At 41.5% G+C, this 14,397-nt stretch overlaps 1 protein-coding gene across 5 annotated transcripts in view; it reads left to right on the top strand.

The window, feature by feature from the left end:
* The window catches only part of LOC121715455 (WSC domain-containing protein 2-like), a 189,310-nt gene that overhangs the window by 33,603 nt on the left and 141,310 nt on the right, over nucleotides 1–14,397 (top strand). Inside the window, exon 1 of one of the 5 annotated variants that reach the window (XM_042101220.1) lies at nucleotides 5,623–5,643. The exons of the other annotated variants lie outside the window; for them this stretch is intronic. The gene's annotated coding sequence lies outside the window, so the exon portion shown is untranslated. Of the gene's footprint in view, nucleotides 1–5,622; nucleotides 5,644–14,397 lie in introns of those variants that run through there. 5 annotated transcript variants of the gene reach the window in all.

Genomic DNA, 14,397 nt, shown 5'->3' with positions numbered 1-14,397 from the left:
ACCTCCAACATGGCAAAATACAATGAAATGAGACTATTTGTTGGTTGTTGCCCTGGACTTCACAGAACCATCTAATGTGAAAGGATTTGTCTCTGCATATCAGTATTGTGCTGACAAAGCTAGTATCACTGCAGCAGTGTCTGCTCCACTCCTCCTGGATATCCACCATGTTACAGGGTCATTATGTGTCAAATGAATTTGTCTACATAATGTTTAGGTAACGAAACTAACACATGTTTAATTCCCATGTTTTAATATTTTTTATTAACTACATTAAATATTTTCACTATATTCTCAAAATGACCATGTCTTGGAAGCCATGTTTGGGCATTAATATCTTAAGGGGTATTAAGTATTATTCTGTACAAGTGTGGTCTGACAGTGATCCACCATAGCACAAAACACTGTGGATTATCTTGTTTGGTAATCCTCTGAATGGATTCTTTTTTGACAGTACATTGGGACTATCTTTGTTATCTTCCATTGGCCTCTCGGCCGCACCGTCTGGCTCGTCTGTCCCACTGTTGCTATTTTGGTGCTCATAACATATTCCACTTGGGAGCTTCAGATTAAAATCTGAATTGCTTCAGCGTCATTAGGGCCCGAGCACCGAATGGTGCCTAATGATTATTAGGGCTCGAGCACCGAATAGAGCGAAAGCCCTATTGTTTCTGTAAGAATGTTGTTGTTGTTGTTGTTGATATTATTATTACAGTTGACTGTATCTTGCCACGCTTTGCAGGCTTCCAGTCTTCCATGGATGAAAACTCATGAAATTTGGCACACACAACAGGTGTCCGATAGCCTATGGACTCCATAGCGCCCCCTTACCTCACTTAGTCTCGTGGTTGGCATATACTTTCCGCTATGCACATTAAGTTTGGTAGGTGCATGTAACCCCCCAAGATGAACAACCTTCATATGTACATTGCATTAGCCACACTTTACAGGAAGTGAGATATTTGGGATTTTGTGCGTTGTAAACATGAAAAATTTTGACGTACTGTGGTTTGCATATAGATTCAGCTACACGCACTATATACATATATTGATTTTGGGATGGCAGCCTGCCACAGCTAAATTAATGCCACCATGGTCAGAATTAGGGCAAAATCACAATGCACCATGCTGACGTATCCTCCCCCGCTGGCTGCCGTTCACATTGCAATTTAACAATAAGTAGAACTGTTCAGAAGTTATTATGGCCCATCCAGTTTCACTCCACACATTGTGTTGATGTAGCTCAGGTTATTGTAAAACAATTAACTTCCTTCTGCAGTGTTTCATCTTCATTCTGTAGGAGTGGCCACTGCTTCACAATTAGGGAGAGGGAGTTCATTCAGAAATCATTTAGGGACGAGTGACCGTCGCAGGGATATAACAGTGCATCATAACAAAGGGACGCCAGACCCTCCTTAATGGTTGTAACAGCTGTACTCGGTGATACTGCAGGCTTGTAAAATTAGTTAAAATTTTCCTCATGCTGCTTTCTTATGTTGGAATATGCAAAAATGGGTAACACTTTATTTTAATGTGACCAGATTTACCCCATCCAGCAGGTCTCAGGTCAGCTCTTTGTCTCTGATGAAAATTTAGACAAATTGGCAAAGTTTTGTCAAAGCACTCAGTATTACAATGTAACAACTATATGTAGGTACCCACAAATACATAATGCAAGTACAATGATAGTACCTGATAGTACATGTTGTTACACAGGTTGTACCACTGTACCTAATTAGACACATTAAAATAAAGTGTTACCCAAAAAGGTACAAACAAGCAAAAGGATGCCTACTTGTATCTAATTTTTCTGCAACAGTGATACTCAAAACGTCTTGATAACCTATTGTTGATATTTTTTTTGCTGTATACTGTTTTGATATAAAGCATGTCACACATTAGCCTAGTCTACAGAAAACACTTTATTGACGTGATATAATGATGACTTGTTAAATGTATGCCTAAAATGGTTTATTAAACATCACAGTAATTTATATAGTCAGTCATCATGTTCATGTTAATGAATAGGAAGGACATTTAAACCATAGCCATAAACCAAAATTCCGGGCAATATCTGCCGTGAGTCCCAAGCTCCCAGCTGACTCTGGCAGATCACATGGACAGTCAGTTGCAATTGATTAATTAATAAATAAATGTAGACGAATAATAATAAAAAGCTTCTACCTAATGCAACTATTTTTTCCATAAACTGTAAAAGAAAACACATTTTTTCCCCACTGTATTCTCCATAAAGAGTAAAGTAAATTATGTACTTATTTCCGGAATTGATATCACTTCCTGGACTCGTCAGGCGGCCTTTAAATGGCTTAACCCCTACTGCAATTATGGCAGGCGCACAATATTGTCTGGGTGCATGGTAAGCTGGCTGGTACTCACATCGCAGTTTAACAATAAACAGCAATGCTAATCAGAGGTACCTGTCTAGTTTTATTCCATAATGTACTAAACTGCGCACTTCAACACATTGTTGTCACACGCTAAAACCCTCTACAGCCTCTGATTTTTCAGCAGCTTTCAAACTTGATGTTAAGTCTCATAAAAACTCACCACTTGACAGCAACACAGATGAATTAACATCACGTTTATACTCTACTTCCAAAATAATCTTAGATACTATTGCCCACTTAAACTAGCAGCCATGTCTTGCTGTACTTATCACATGACAGCTGCAGGTTAAAAGCTGCATGTGTGTGTGTTTCTGCACGGTTGTCTTTCGATTTCCCTCTGCACGCAATGGGATGGCGCTACAACTCATGAGTCCCATGTGTTTTCCCACCAGCGGAGCTAGTTGGCTAGTTGATCAAACTTTTGCCAACTTAAAAAAAGCTTAACTCACGTTGCGCTGTTCGCCAGCAGCAGCATCCATCTTCTTTGTTTTCAAGTAGCAGGGAATTCACATGGAACCATAGCAACTCTGCCATCACTATGTGAAGCCCGCCAACCGACTCTATACATGATGTGATTGGCCTGATCAAAGTTTGTTTTTTCCAGCTCGCAAGCCAATTACATTTGCTGCCACTAGGGTGTGTCTAGATTTCTAGGCTAACTAAGAAAACATTCACTAGTATCGATACTAATAAAGTAAAGTATTGTGACATTTCTAATTTCAGTGTATAACGTTACTTTTGTAGTATTGCTGCACCGTGCAGCTAGCCCTAAAATCCAAACTCTTTCACAAAGTGAATAGAGTCTGGTGAGACCCGATTGGGAAACGATTATGAAACGAACGAAACGAAACGAACGAAACAAAACATTATGAAACACTTGCGATAGGCACTAACTTTGAAATAGTGTTTCCTAATGTTACTTCCTACTTTGCCTAATCTTTACAAACTGACAAAAAACTTTTTTTTTTAAGGTGCATAACGGTAACTAACGTTTTGATGTAAGGTTTCATCTTCATCAGAGTCCTTGGAGAGAATGGGCAGTAAAGCCCTTGATAAGAATCATCAACAGGTTTTTTCCCGATTTCTCCCGTATTTCAAGGTCATCTTCCGGCGCCCTCCTGTTTTGTTATTTCTCCCAAGAAAATCCCGGAATTTGCATGACCATCAAGCTTAATTTTAAAATCACGGATCCATTAATTTGTCTTTTGGTCTGACATTTCCCGGGTTGCCAAATTGGGTATTATATACACCCTTCACATAGCCTACACAATGACGCTTTTGTCATAAAACCTGGAAACCCAAAACTCAAATAAGGAAACGAAACGGGTGCACACTGCGCAGCCACTGAGTCTCGTAAGCAAGCAGCTAGTTGAATAGCCTAGTTTGTCAAATTGTTAGAAGAAATGTTGTGATTAAACAAAACAGTTAAGATTAAATATTTACAGTCTTTTACTTCCAAAAGTGAGGCTCCTTCAAGATGAGCCTTTTAGGGGCTCTTGGTGGTATTAGAGCACCTAGAAAGGGTTAAGTCTCTCTTGCGTTGTGCAAAGAGGGCCCTTTGAGATGGCAAGTAATTTCAATCACGACTGATTCATCCTTGTGTCCCGACTATGTTACAAAAAAACTTTTAAAACAACAACGTAGCCTAGGCTTCAACTAGTTCGCATGAAAAGAAGAAGAAGAAAAAAACACCCACTTTTCTGTATTCGCATCTAGTTTGGGTTTCTCCAAAGAAAATGTTTTCTGTCGATCCCGATTGACCTCTGATTAGCCAGGAGACGTGTTGTGTCAATTGTCGGTGAAGTTTGGAGCTCCGAGTCCGGCGCGTCGTTCTCCAACCATTTTCCACGAGGATAGGAGTTGGATCTCTCGGCTCAGCAGGTATGACGGTAATTGGAAATCCTCGTTGAGCCATATCTTCTATCACTTCTGTGGCGGTCTGGTGTAGGCGTACACCGTCATTGTAAAAAATGCGTAGCCTTGCTGGGTATGGTGTTTGAAACTTAATTTGTTTTCCCTTAAATATTTTCTTTGCTTCAGCATATTCCAATCGGTTCTTGAGGACCGCTGATGGGTAGTCATGATCCACGTCAGGGCTAGACTGGGACCAAAAAATGGCCCTGGCATTTTTGGCCATGGCGGCTCACCATGATTATTTATTTACGATATGCTGAGGCACACAACATACCAGAGGATATATGTGCACATTGTGTTTCAAAAAGTAAAAATAAAGCGCATTAGCCTACATGGAAGAGCTGTTAAGAGTTTAACATGTTAAAATGTATACGCTCTTTCACTACTTACAGAGACTTTCATCTTGGGAGAGATGGCTACAGTGCCACAATTCCCATCTTGAAGTGAAAGTGGTTGTCAAAGAAACACTGCTAGAAATGTCTTTTCAGTATTTAATGAAATATACTGTTTATACAAATACAAATAAGGCCAAATACAATTAGGCCTACAGTAAGACCATACATCCATGTAAAAAAAGCTCCTCAAAGTGGCACCATATGCTGAGACAAAAGGCTGCCAGACCTTGGTGCTAATGAAAAAAAAAGAACACGTGAACTCCACATCAGGGAAAGGCAAACCCAAACCTTCACTCCAAATATGCTAAATGTGAATAATGCCTGTGAGCCACACAAATGAAAGGCACATCCCTGGAACATGAGGGACAGGGCAGCTGGTTGAGAAAATGTTGAATGGCCCTCCAATAATCCTGAGAGAGGAGAGGAGAGAGCAAAGCAATAATCACATTACTTTCTGTCAAAACGTGTAATTAAACCACTAATTTAACACAAATGTATTTATTTATCATAAATCTCACCTTACCAAAGCCGTTTCTTCATTAATTCGCTCTTCTCCGCAACTCTGTCAATCACTGTGTCAGTATCAAGGTACATTCTTCTCAATGGCCATCATTGGTTGACATCACTTCCTGGACTCGTCTCAATGGTTCATCGTGCTCCTCTAGGTTTTCCCAATGGACTAAACAGTCAGCTGCATCTTTGACTGCCGGAAAATCTCTTGCTATCTTTTTCAGTGAATCTTGTGTTGTGGTGACCATCCTATGTGCTGAGAGGGTGCCTTGCTCAAGGGCACTTCAGCCGTGCCTACTGGTCGGGGTTCGAACCGGCAACCCTCCAGTTACAAGTCCGAAGCGCTAACCAGTAGGCCACGACTTCCCCATGAATGGCAGAGAGAGTGGACACCACTTCAACAAAGAGGCCACCAGGTCTGCCATAGTTTCCGAAAACTTTCCTCAGGGCATGATGTTTAGCCCACCATCTCGTCTCTTGTCTGATTTGTTGTGGATAACTTATTTTATTTTTTCTCCTCTCCGCGTCGACGACAATCGAATAGCGCAATGTAAAATGCAGATGGCTTCTTTGCTACTGATGCATGTTGCAGAGAAATGCTCAAATGCATGTCAATCGAAAGCGGAGGAGCAGGTGGTCACCCCTCCACACACAGTGTGGACACCACTTCAACAAAGAGGCCACCAGGTCTGCCATAGTTTCCGAAAACTTTCCTCAGGGCATGATGTTTAGCCCACCATCTCGTCTCTCCAATTGAGTCCATGCGATGAACAACCGTATAAAAAAGGAGAGCAAACATGAACGAATGGAAGGAAAGAGCAAGGAAGTCTTTGAGGGATGCTGGGAAACCATATGTGAACCGGAGAGGAGATTTAAAAGGAGGAAAAAGTCCACCGAAAGAGGTGAGTGGAAGAACCGTATTTACAAAGTAACTTATCTAACGTTACATAACCTTAGCGGTTACAGTCAGGGGAGTGTACTGGATGTTTATTAATGTTACAGTTCATACAGTTCGGTCTGTTTAACTGTTTTAAGTCAGGAATGGGTCGAAATTAAAGCTGTACTCCTTACAACCACTAGTCCTTAGGCCAAGGACCCAAAATATAGCATACCGGTACCATCTGGGTGGGCAAATTCTAGTTGTTATTTTTTTATACATACACATCCCTAGTTTATGTTTTGATATGATAGACCTCTGAGATTGGTAGCTTTTTAATGGTTATCACCTAATGAAGTAAACCCCCCCCCCCCAAAAAAAAAAAATCACATTTTAGACACCTGGTGCATGTCCTGGTTGAAGCCATGGTTAAGACACTTGTCAGTGTTGTATAATATTGAATTTGGTATCATTTTAAAGATTATATCCTGAGCTTTCATTCAAACACAACACTCTGTGTTGATCACTCTCTGATCAACACAGAGGACACAGGAGCTCTTTGAACTAACAAAAACACAACATTTTTCACAATTTCCGCCTAAACTTTACACCTTCTTTATGCCCTGTGGCATCAGAGAACAACATTAGACACAAAAGACAGAACCTGAAATACTCTCAGGACTGCAAGGATTCAGGAAATGTATGCTTTACCCATATTACTTAATTGTTGGATGTGATTTTAGGGCTAAACCAAGAAGGATGATTTTGGCCAAAATTCCGCACATGGAACTTAATTGGTTTGTTAGGTAGATGTGTAATTGTGTTTCTATGGTCATGCCAAGTGTAAATGTAACATTTTGACCATAGCTATATCAGGTAACCTATGTATGGTAGTTAAGTGTATAAGTTGGTAAGTAAGGTCAGAAGTTTATAACAATGTGGTTTCCACAGGTAGGCTTTAAATAGGTAATATGTGTATAACCATGTTGTTTCCACAGCAAAGTTACATCAGGTAAAGTAAGGTAGGTAAGTGTATGACTATTTTTGTTTCCATGGGTGTAAAAGGGGAGTATGCCAAGTAACTCCAAGGATTCAGGAAATGTATGCTTTACCCATACTACTTCATTGTTAGATGTGATTTCAGGGCTAAACTAAGAATGATGATTTTGGCCAAGAGAATTCTTCCTCCCCTAATGTATCAATTTTCCATTTTGTATCAACTTATTTCAACTGTCATATTTTGTTGTGACCTCCACCTCTTCCCTGTTTCAGGTATGTATCTGTCTATGTCTCATTTTATAATCTTAAAAATATTCCCACACCACCCCAAGGACTTGTATATGTACACAGTGGAAACTTTTGTTGTGATATTATGGTGTGTCATGAGACTGTGGCCAACTTACATGTTTAACTTATGTTCTTTAAATAATTTAGCATATTAGCATCAACTGCTAACTAATACATATAGCTCTTAATTCATACTTCTAACTATCACAGGAGAAACACACAGAGAAGGCATATAGTCCATGCCCTGTACACTGTTGTGAGAAATACAGGAGAAGTCATATAGGCCATGTCCTGTAAACTGTTGTTATCCCGCAGATGTGATTATTTTGAGACTGTAATTTTCTAGTTTGGACATTGTTTAGCTGTTACTATGTGATTAGTTATTCTTCATAAGGGAAATTACAGTGGCAGCAAAACAGAAGTTATGCAATAATAAAAATAGCAATAACAAATAAATTATTGCACTTTTTTTTCAGATTAATGTACACAATATAACTGTCCCCTGATTCCCAACACGCCTACGGCTTAAAAGTAGGGGAGAACAGGAACTTTAATTTATAAAGAGATTGTAAGAGACTGAAAGCCTACATCTGTCTCCTGTTAAATGTAGTCACATTTTAAGCCCTGAACAAAATCCTTCAGGAAAAAATTTAGTGAAAGTGGAAAATGTGAAATTGTTTCATTTGCCCCCCAGGCAGGGATGGTTGAAACAGGCATGAGATTTTGTGGATTTGCTTAACTTATTTTGAGTTACTGACTTGCCGGTGTTTCAACCGTCCCACCATGAACATTATTCGTTATTTTGCAATCAATGTAAACAACTACCCTGGATCTGGCATTGTGAATAGCACTAAATAGTCTCTTGAATAAGCATTAAGTCAAACCTTTATGCAGCAAATACTTTTTTATATTAAAAAAATCAACAGCTAATGAAATGTACTTTGAACTACCACAATGTTTTTACATAGATTATTAGTGAGCTGGTCAGCAACGGCTCTTTCAAGTCATTTTCACATGGAAGGTAGATTTGTAACTGGTATTATTGGTTTTAACTATTCAGAACTTGTGTATAACAACAATCATTCCTTTCTGTCAGGAAGCCATACTGCTGCAATGATGGATTCTTCCCACAGTGAAGGCAACAGTGAGCGTCCAAGAAAGCGGGCCCGCTCGGACTGTATCTTCCACTGCACTGATTCTGTTTCAAAACTGGTGTCACCCCAAAGCACTAAGTCCTGGAAAACGTTGTTGAGGGCAGCAGAAATTAAAAACCTGAGTGAGGGAGATATTCCACCTGTGCAGTATCATCGACAGTGCCGCAGTATTGTCACAATGAAGAAATCCCTGGATTCTATCAGAAACAAGCCTGCCCCTGCCTCTGCCACTGTGACTGCAAGACAACCAAGACATCCTGCCAGCAAATCATTGGTGTATGATGAAATATGCATCTTCTGTGATACATCAAGTAAGTATCTGAAGGGTCAAAGGACAAAGGAACCTCTTGTTCAGTGTAAAGAGTTCCGTGCAGATGACCGAATCCGAAAAGCAGCACTCGCCAAATTGGACCAAAGGATGATTGCCATCATTAGTAGAGAGCTTATTGCAGCTGAGGGCAGTTATCATAGGTCCTGCTGCCGTGCATATACATGCCAAGGGGCTACTACAAGCTCTAACTCAATGGATCAAAGTGGAGATGCAGAAGCACAGTATGAGGTAGCCGAAAAGCATGCATATGAGGAACTGTTTTCTTACATAAGGAATGAACTCTTTCCCAACCCAGAAATAATTCCTATGACATACCTCTCATCAAGATTGCAGTCATCAATGATGTCTCTGGGTATTTGCCAGATCAAGGACTCAACCAAGAAACACCTTCGCCGTAGGTTGGAAAATGAACTTGGTGAATGCATTCACATATTTTCTGATGACAAAGGGAAGCTTCTTTTGTACCCAGAAAAAAAAAGTCAGCAAAAATGTGTGGCCACCTAATGTAGAGGATGAATTCATTATTCCTGAATTAATCACTCAATTCCTACAAACACTGCTGACTGGAAACTCTGATTGCACAAGCCCATCAGAAAGGGTCAAGCGACTTACCACATCCTTTGGCAGTGACTTGATCTTTGCAGTCACCTGTGGCAGAACGAAGCCAACAAAACACTTACTTCTCCAGTTTGCTGGAAAGTCCTTGACAGGAAACACAGAACTTGTACACACCTTGAATCGCCTTGGACACAGTGTGTCCTATTCTCAGGTTGAAGAGATTGACACAGCATTGTGTCTGCGGAAGATGGAACTCTCAAGGGATGGTGTACCACTACCTGAAAACATTTCTCAGAATATCTTCACTACCCTGGCCTTTGACAACATAGACCGGCTAGAAGAGACAGTTAGTGGAGCAGGAACCTCATCGAGTCAATGGCATTGCTGTTCAGGCAAAAGTCTTTGCACCTGTATCTCAAAGAATCATGCCTACAATCAAGTCAAAGGAGAGGAGTATCAGCCCTAACACAGTGATGCTGCCCATCTATAACACTGGACAAAGAGCGGGACCGCCATTCACCCCAACTCTAGAGGCTGACACTACAACACAGATCAAGACTGCAAAAGAAACAAATCTTGCCTGGGTGCTTGCTCGAATGTGTACCCCAGAAGCTCAGACAGTGAGCAGCTGGAGTGGATTCAACATTCAGGTCCGCAATGATGTCACAGTAGTAAAGGACACTGTGAGCTACCTACCAACAATAAATGCTCCTGCTACAGAGTTGTCTACTGTCTATGAAATACTTAACCAGTCAGTAAGCATCATGGAGTCCCTGCAGTTAAAGACAATTGTCTGTGTGTTCGACCAAGCACTCTATGCTAAAGCATTAGAAATTGCATGGAAACATGACAAGTTCAACAACATTGTCATCAGGATGGGTATGTTCCACACCATTTGCAATCTTCTTTCCATTCTGGGGAAACGTTTCCAAGATGCAGGGTTGCGAAACCTCTGTGTGGAATCTGGTGTCATTGCTGAGGGGTCGGTAGCTGGTGTTATGGAAGGCAGAAAGTACAACAGAGCTGTCAGGCTGCACAAGCTTGTTTATGAGGCACTGATGCAGCTTGCCTGGAAAGGCTTCCCTCTGTGGCTTAAAGGCCAACATCCAACAGAGTATTGCCATCTTGAACAAGCCTTAAGGAGCATTGACAGCTTCCATTGTGACATCCGTCAGGCAACACTCAAAGAGCTTATGGAAGATGTTTCAATCAGCTGCATCATGGAACTGTTCCAAGTCTACTTGGGCTCCCTCCGGATCCAAAATGGTCTTTCAGCTTTCTGGATGTCATACCTTGATATGACAGAGATCATGTTAGGCCTGATGTTAGGCCTCGAGCCTCCAGAGAAGGTAATTGGATGTTGCATCTTGCATGCATCAGAGAGATGATCCCTTGGTGTTTTGCTTATGACAAGCTCAACTATGCTCGCTACTTATCCTACTATTATGCCAAGATGACACAACTGCCTGTGGAACACCCTGAAGTGCATGCCCACTTCCTGCAGGGAGGCTTCTCTGTACAAATTGGCAGCCAAAATCCTTTTGGGTGAATTCCTGTAGATCAAACTATCGAAGAGACCGTAAACAAGGACACACAAACACCTGGAGGAACTAAAGGCTTCAGCCTCAAGCCTGGAGCTGTGTCAAAGTACTACTTAACATCAGAGTACCGCAGTACCTACCTGAGGCAACTGAGGGAGATGGTGGGTCGAGGCAATTCTCTGCTCAGTCACCCAGACCTACAACTGCCCTGGATCAAGAGAGATTACGCTGATGTACAGTCCATTGTTGATATCCTGGAAAACTGCTGGGTGAATCCACTGAGTCTAGACCAAAATGAGTTTGTGAGCTTGTCAAGTGCCACACTTGCTCCACCAGATGTGGCCAAAGACCTGCTTGAGGCCCAAAAATAGGAGAAGATGCATATCAAGTCTTCAAACATGTCTGGAGACAAAACCACCAATCACACAGTTCCATGACAAGATGACAAAAAAGAAGTTAAAAACATTCTCAGAGATTTGGCGAAAAACACTCAGCAAAGGTCAAGCCAATAAAGTAGTTCTTATGGCAGATAGGAATCTGTTTGGCCACATGGTTCTGGTGGCCCAGAGCCGAGAGCTACACATGAGCGATGTGTTGGCTCATCCCCTGGGACCACTGCCATGGTCCCTAGCTAATGGGGATGGATCATTCCGCAAAACTAACAAGGCAGCTCTCGCCAGAGAGTTGGAGAAGAGTGTTACCCCAGCAGAAGTCATTCCATAGCCATCAACAGCCATCATCGATGGGATGAGCTTGGTGCAAAAGATGAAAGGGAATGATAAAACATTTGCACAGCTGGCAGAATCAACGCTGGCCAAGGTCTTACTGAGTGAGCGCATTGATGTGGTCTTTGATGTTTACAAGGAAATGTCAATCAAAGATGCAGAAAGGGTAAACAGGGGTGCAGACTTGGGCATCCAGTTTAGGAATATTGTTTCTGGGCACAAGATCCAGCAGTGGAGAAAACTACTTTGCAGTGCTACCAGCAAAGCCAGTCTTATCAAGTTCTTAGTTGAGGAATTGAAAGCACCCAAGCACAGACAGAAACTAAAAGACAAGACCTTATATGTTACCTGTGAGGAGGTGTGCTTCAAAATTAACAAGAATGAGTGGGAGGAAGAGAAACAGCTCAAATCCTCTCAAGAAGAAGCTGACACCCGTATACTGTTGCATGCTCTCCATGCAGCAGAGTCTGGCTACAAGGCTGTGATCATAACAGCTGACCCTAGGTTTGAGCAAAGACATCCCATGCCAACTTTACCAAAAATGTGGCACACAGAGTCAGACAAGGTTCCTGGACATCACCAAACTCTGCCAATCACTTGGCAATAGTATTTCTGGTGCCTTGATTGGTATGCATGCATTCACCGGCTGTGACCCTGTTAGTGCATTTGCAGGACGCGGGAAAGTTGGAACCCTTAAACTGATGAAATCAGACAGGACATACCAAGAAGCCTTCCTTGAGCTTGGCTGTGCTTGGGATATGTCTGATGAGCTGTTCAAGAAGATGCAAGAAATCACATGCCGCATGTACCAGACGTGGTGAGGTAGTCTAGTCAGCTTCCGCCATGCAAGGATTGCCTATACATGCATTCACTTCGTGCCAACTACCAGGCTGCAATCTGGAAGCGGTCTCTTGAAACCCAGCCATCTGTACCAAGCCCCAAGGACCATGGATGGACCATAGACGATGATGGACAGCTTCAGATCCAGTGGATGCGTGGTTCTCCAGCACCAGATGCCGTCTTGCATCTGCTGGCTTGCAAGTGTGTTAGGTCATGCCAACTACCAAAGTGTACGTGCCTCCTTAATGGCCTGAAGTGCACAAATCTGTGTAAATTACAAACCTGTGCCAACCAACGCAGTGAGGAAGAGCCTGTTTTACAGCTGACAGACTCAGATCTTGATGACCGTGATGTTGATGATGTTGAACTGTAGTCATGGGTGGTATGGTGTTTCAGGAATTAAATTCAATTAGTTCATTAAAATCCAATTACATCAAACTCTTTTTGACTACCTTTACTTGGCATACTCCCCTTTTACACCCATGGAAACAAAAATAGTCATACACTTACCTACCTTACTTACCTTATGTAACTTTGCTGTGGAAACAACATGGTTATACACAATTACCTATTTAAAGCCTACCTGTGGAAACCACATTGTTATAAACGTCTGACCTTACTTACCAACTTATACACTTAACTACCTTACATAGGTTACCTGATATAGCTGTGGTCAAAATGTTACATTTACACTTGGCATGACCATAGAAACACAATTACACATCTACCTAACAAACCAATTAAGTTCCATGTGCGGAATTTTGGCCAAAATCATCCTTCTTGGTTTAGCCCTAAAATCACATCCAACAATGAAGTAGTATGGGTAAAGCATACATTTCCTGAATCCTTGGAGTCCTGAGAGTATTTCAGGTTCTGTCTTTTGTGTCTAATGTTGTTCTCTGATGCCACAGGGCATAAAGAAGGTGTAAAGTTTAGGCGGAAATTGTGAAAAATGTTGTGTTTTTGTTAGTTCAAAGAGCTCCGGTGTCCTCTGTGTCCTTTGAATGAAAGCTCAGGATATAATCTTTAAAATGATACCAAATTCAATATTATACAACACTGACAAGTGTCTTAACTATGGCTTCAACCAGGACATGCACCAGGTGTCTAAAATGCGATTTTTTTGGGGGGGTGGTATACTTCATTAGGTGATAACCACTAAAAAGCTACCAATCTCAGAGGTATCAAAACATAAACTAGGGATGTGTAGGTATAAAAAAATCACAACTAGAATTTGCCCACCCAGATGGTACCGGTATCTAGTCTGGCCCATGGACTACACGGAGAAATTAAGCGAAACGTTTAGGTTTGTTTGATGTAACTAATGTTAGCTAGTGGGGATAATGTTAGCTGGCTAGAGCAGCTACGTTACTTTGTAACGTAGTCTAGCTTCTAGCTGATTACAGTCAGGGGGCACATTACTGGGTGTCTAACGTTACTACAGTTCATACAGCTCAGACTGTTTAGCGGATCAAGTCATGAATGAGTCGAAATGAAAGCTGAGAAAATGAGGATTCAGGGGACGTTTTAAGCATGTCTCTACGGAGAAATGAATTGAAACGTTTTAGGTGCATTTGATGCTGTCTTTTACTGTCTATGGTTTGATGTCCCTATACGCCAGCGCCAGCCCATATGCTAACGTTATAATTACCATTCATTGATTGTGTAAGCTGTTATATATTCTAGTTAGTAACCTTAATAAGCCTGCTAATAACTCAAGTGTTTTATAGCCAAAAAACGTTAATGTGACTGTTTCTGTTAAGGGCAAGGTGTGCAAGGAGACGTGTCCTAGGCAGTGCTCAAGCCTAACAGACCAAGGAAAACTCCAGCTCTTCACAGAGTTTTATGCTGTCTCTT

The sequence above is a fragment of the Alosa sapidissima genome, chromosome 8 (assembly GCF_018492685.1).
Source record: "Alosa sapidissima isolate fAloSap1 chromosome 8, fAloSap1.pri, whole genome shotgun sequence".
Taxonomy (NCBI): domain Eukaryota; kingdom Metazoa; phylum Chordata; class Actinopteri; order Clupeiformes; family Clupeidae; genus Alosa; species Alosa sapidissima.
This window is presented reverse-complemented; position numbering and strand designations above follow the sequence as displayed.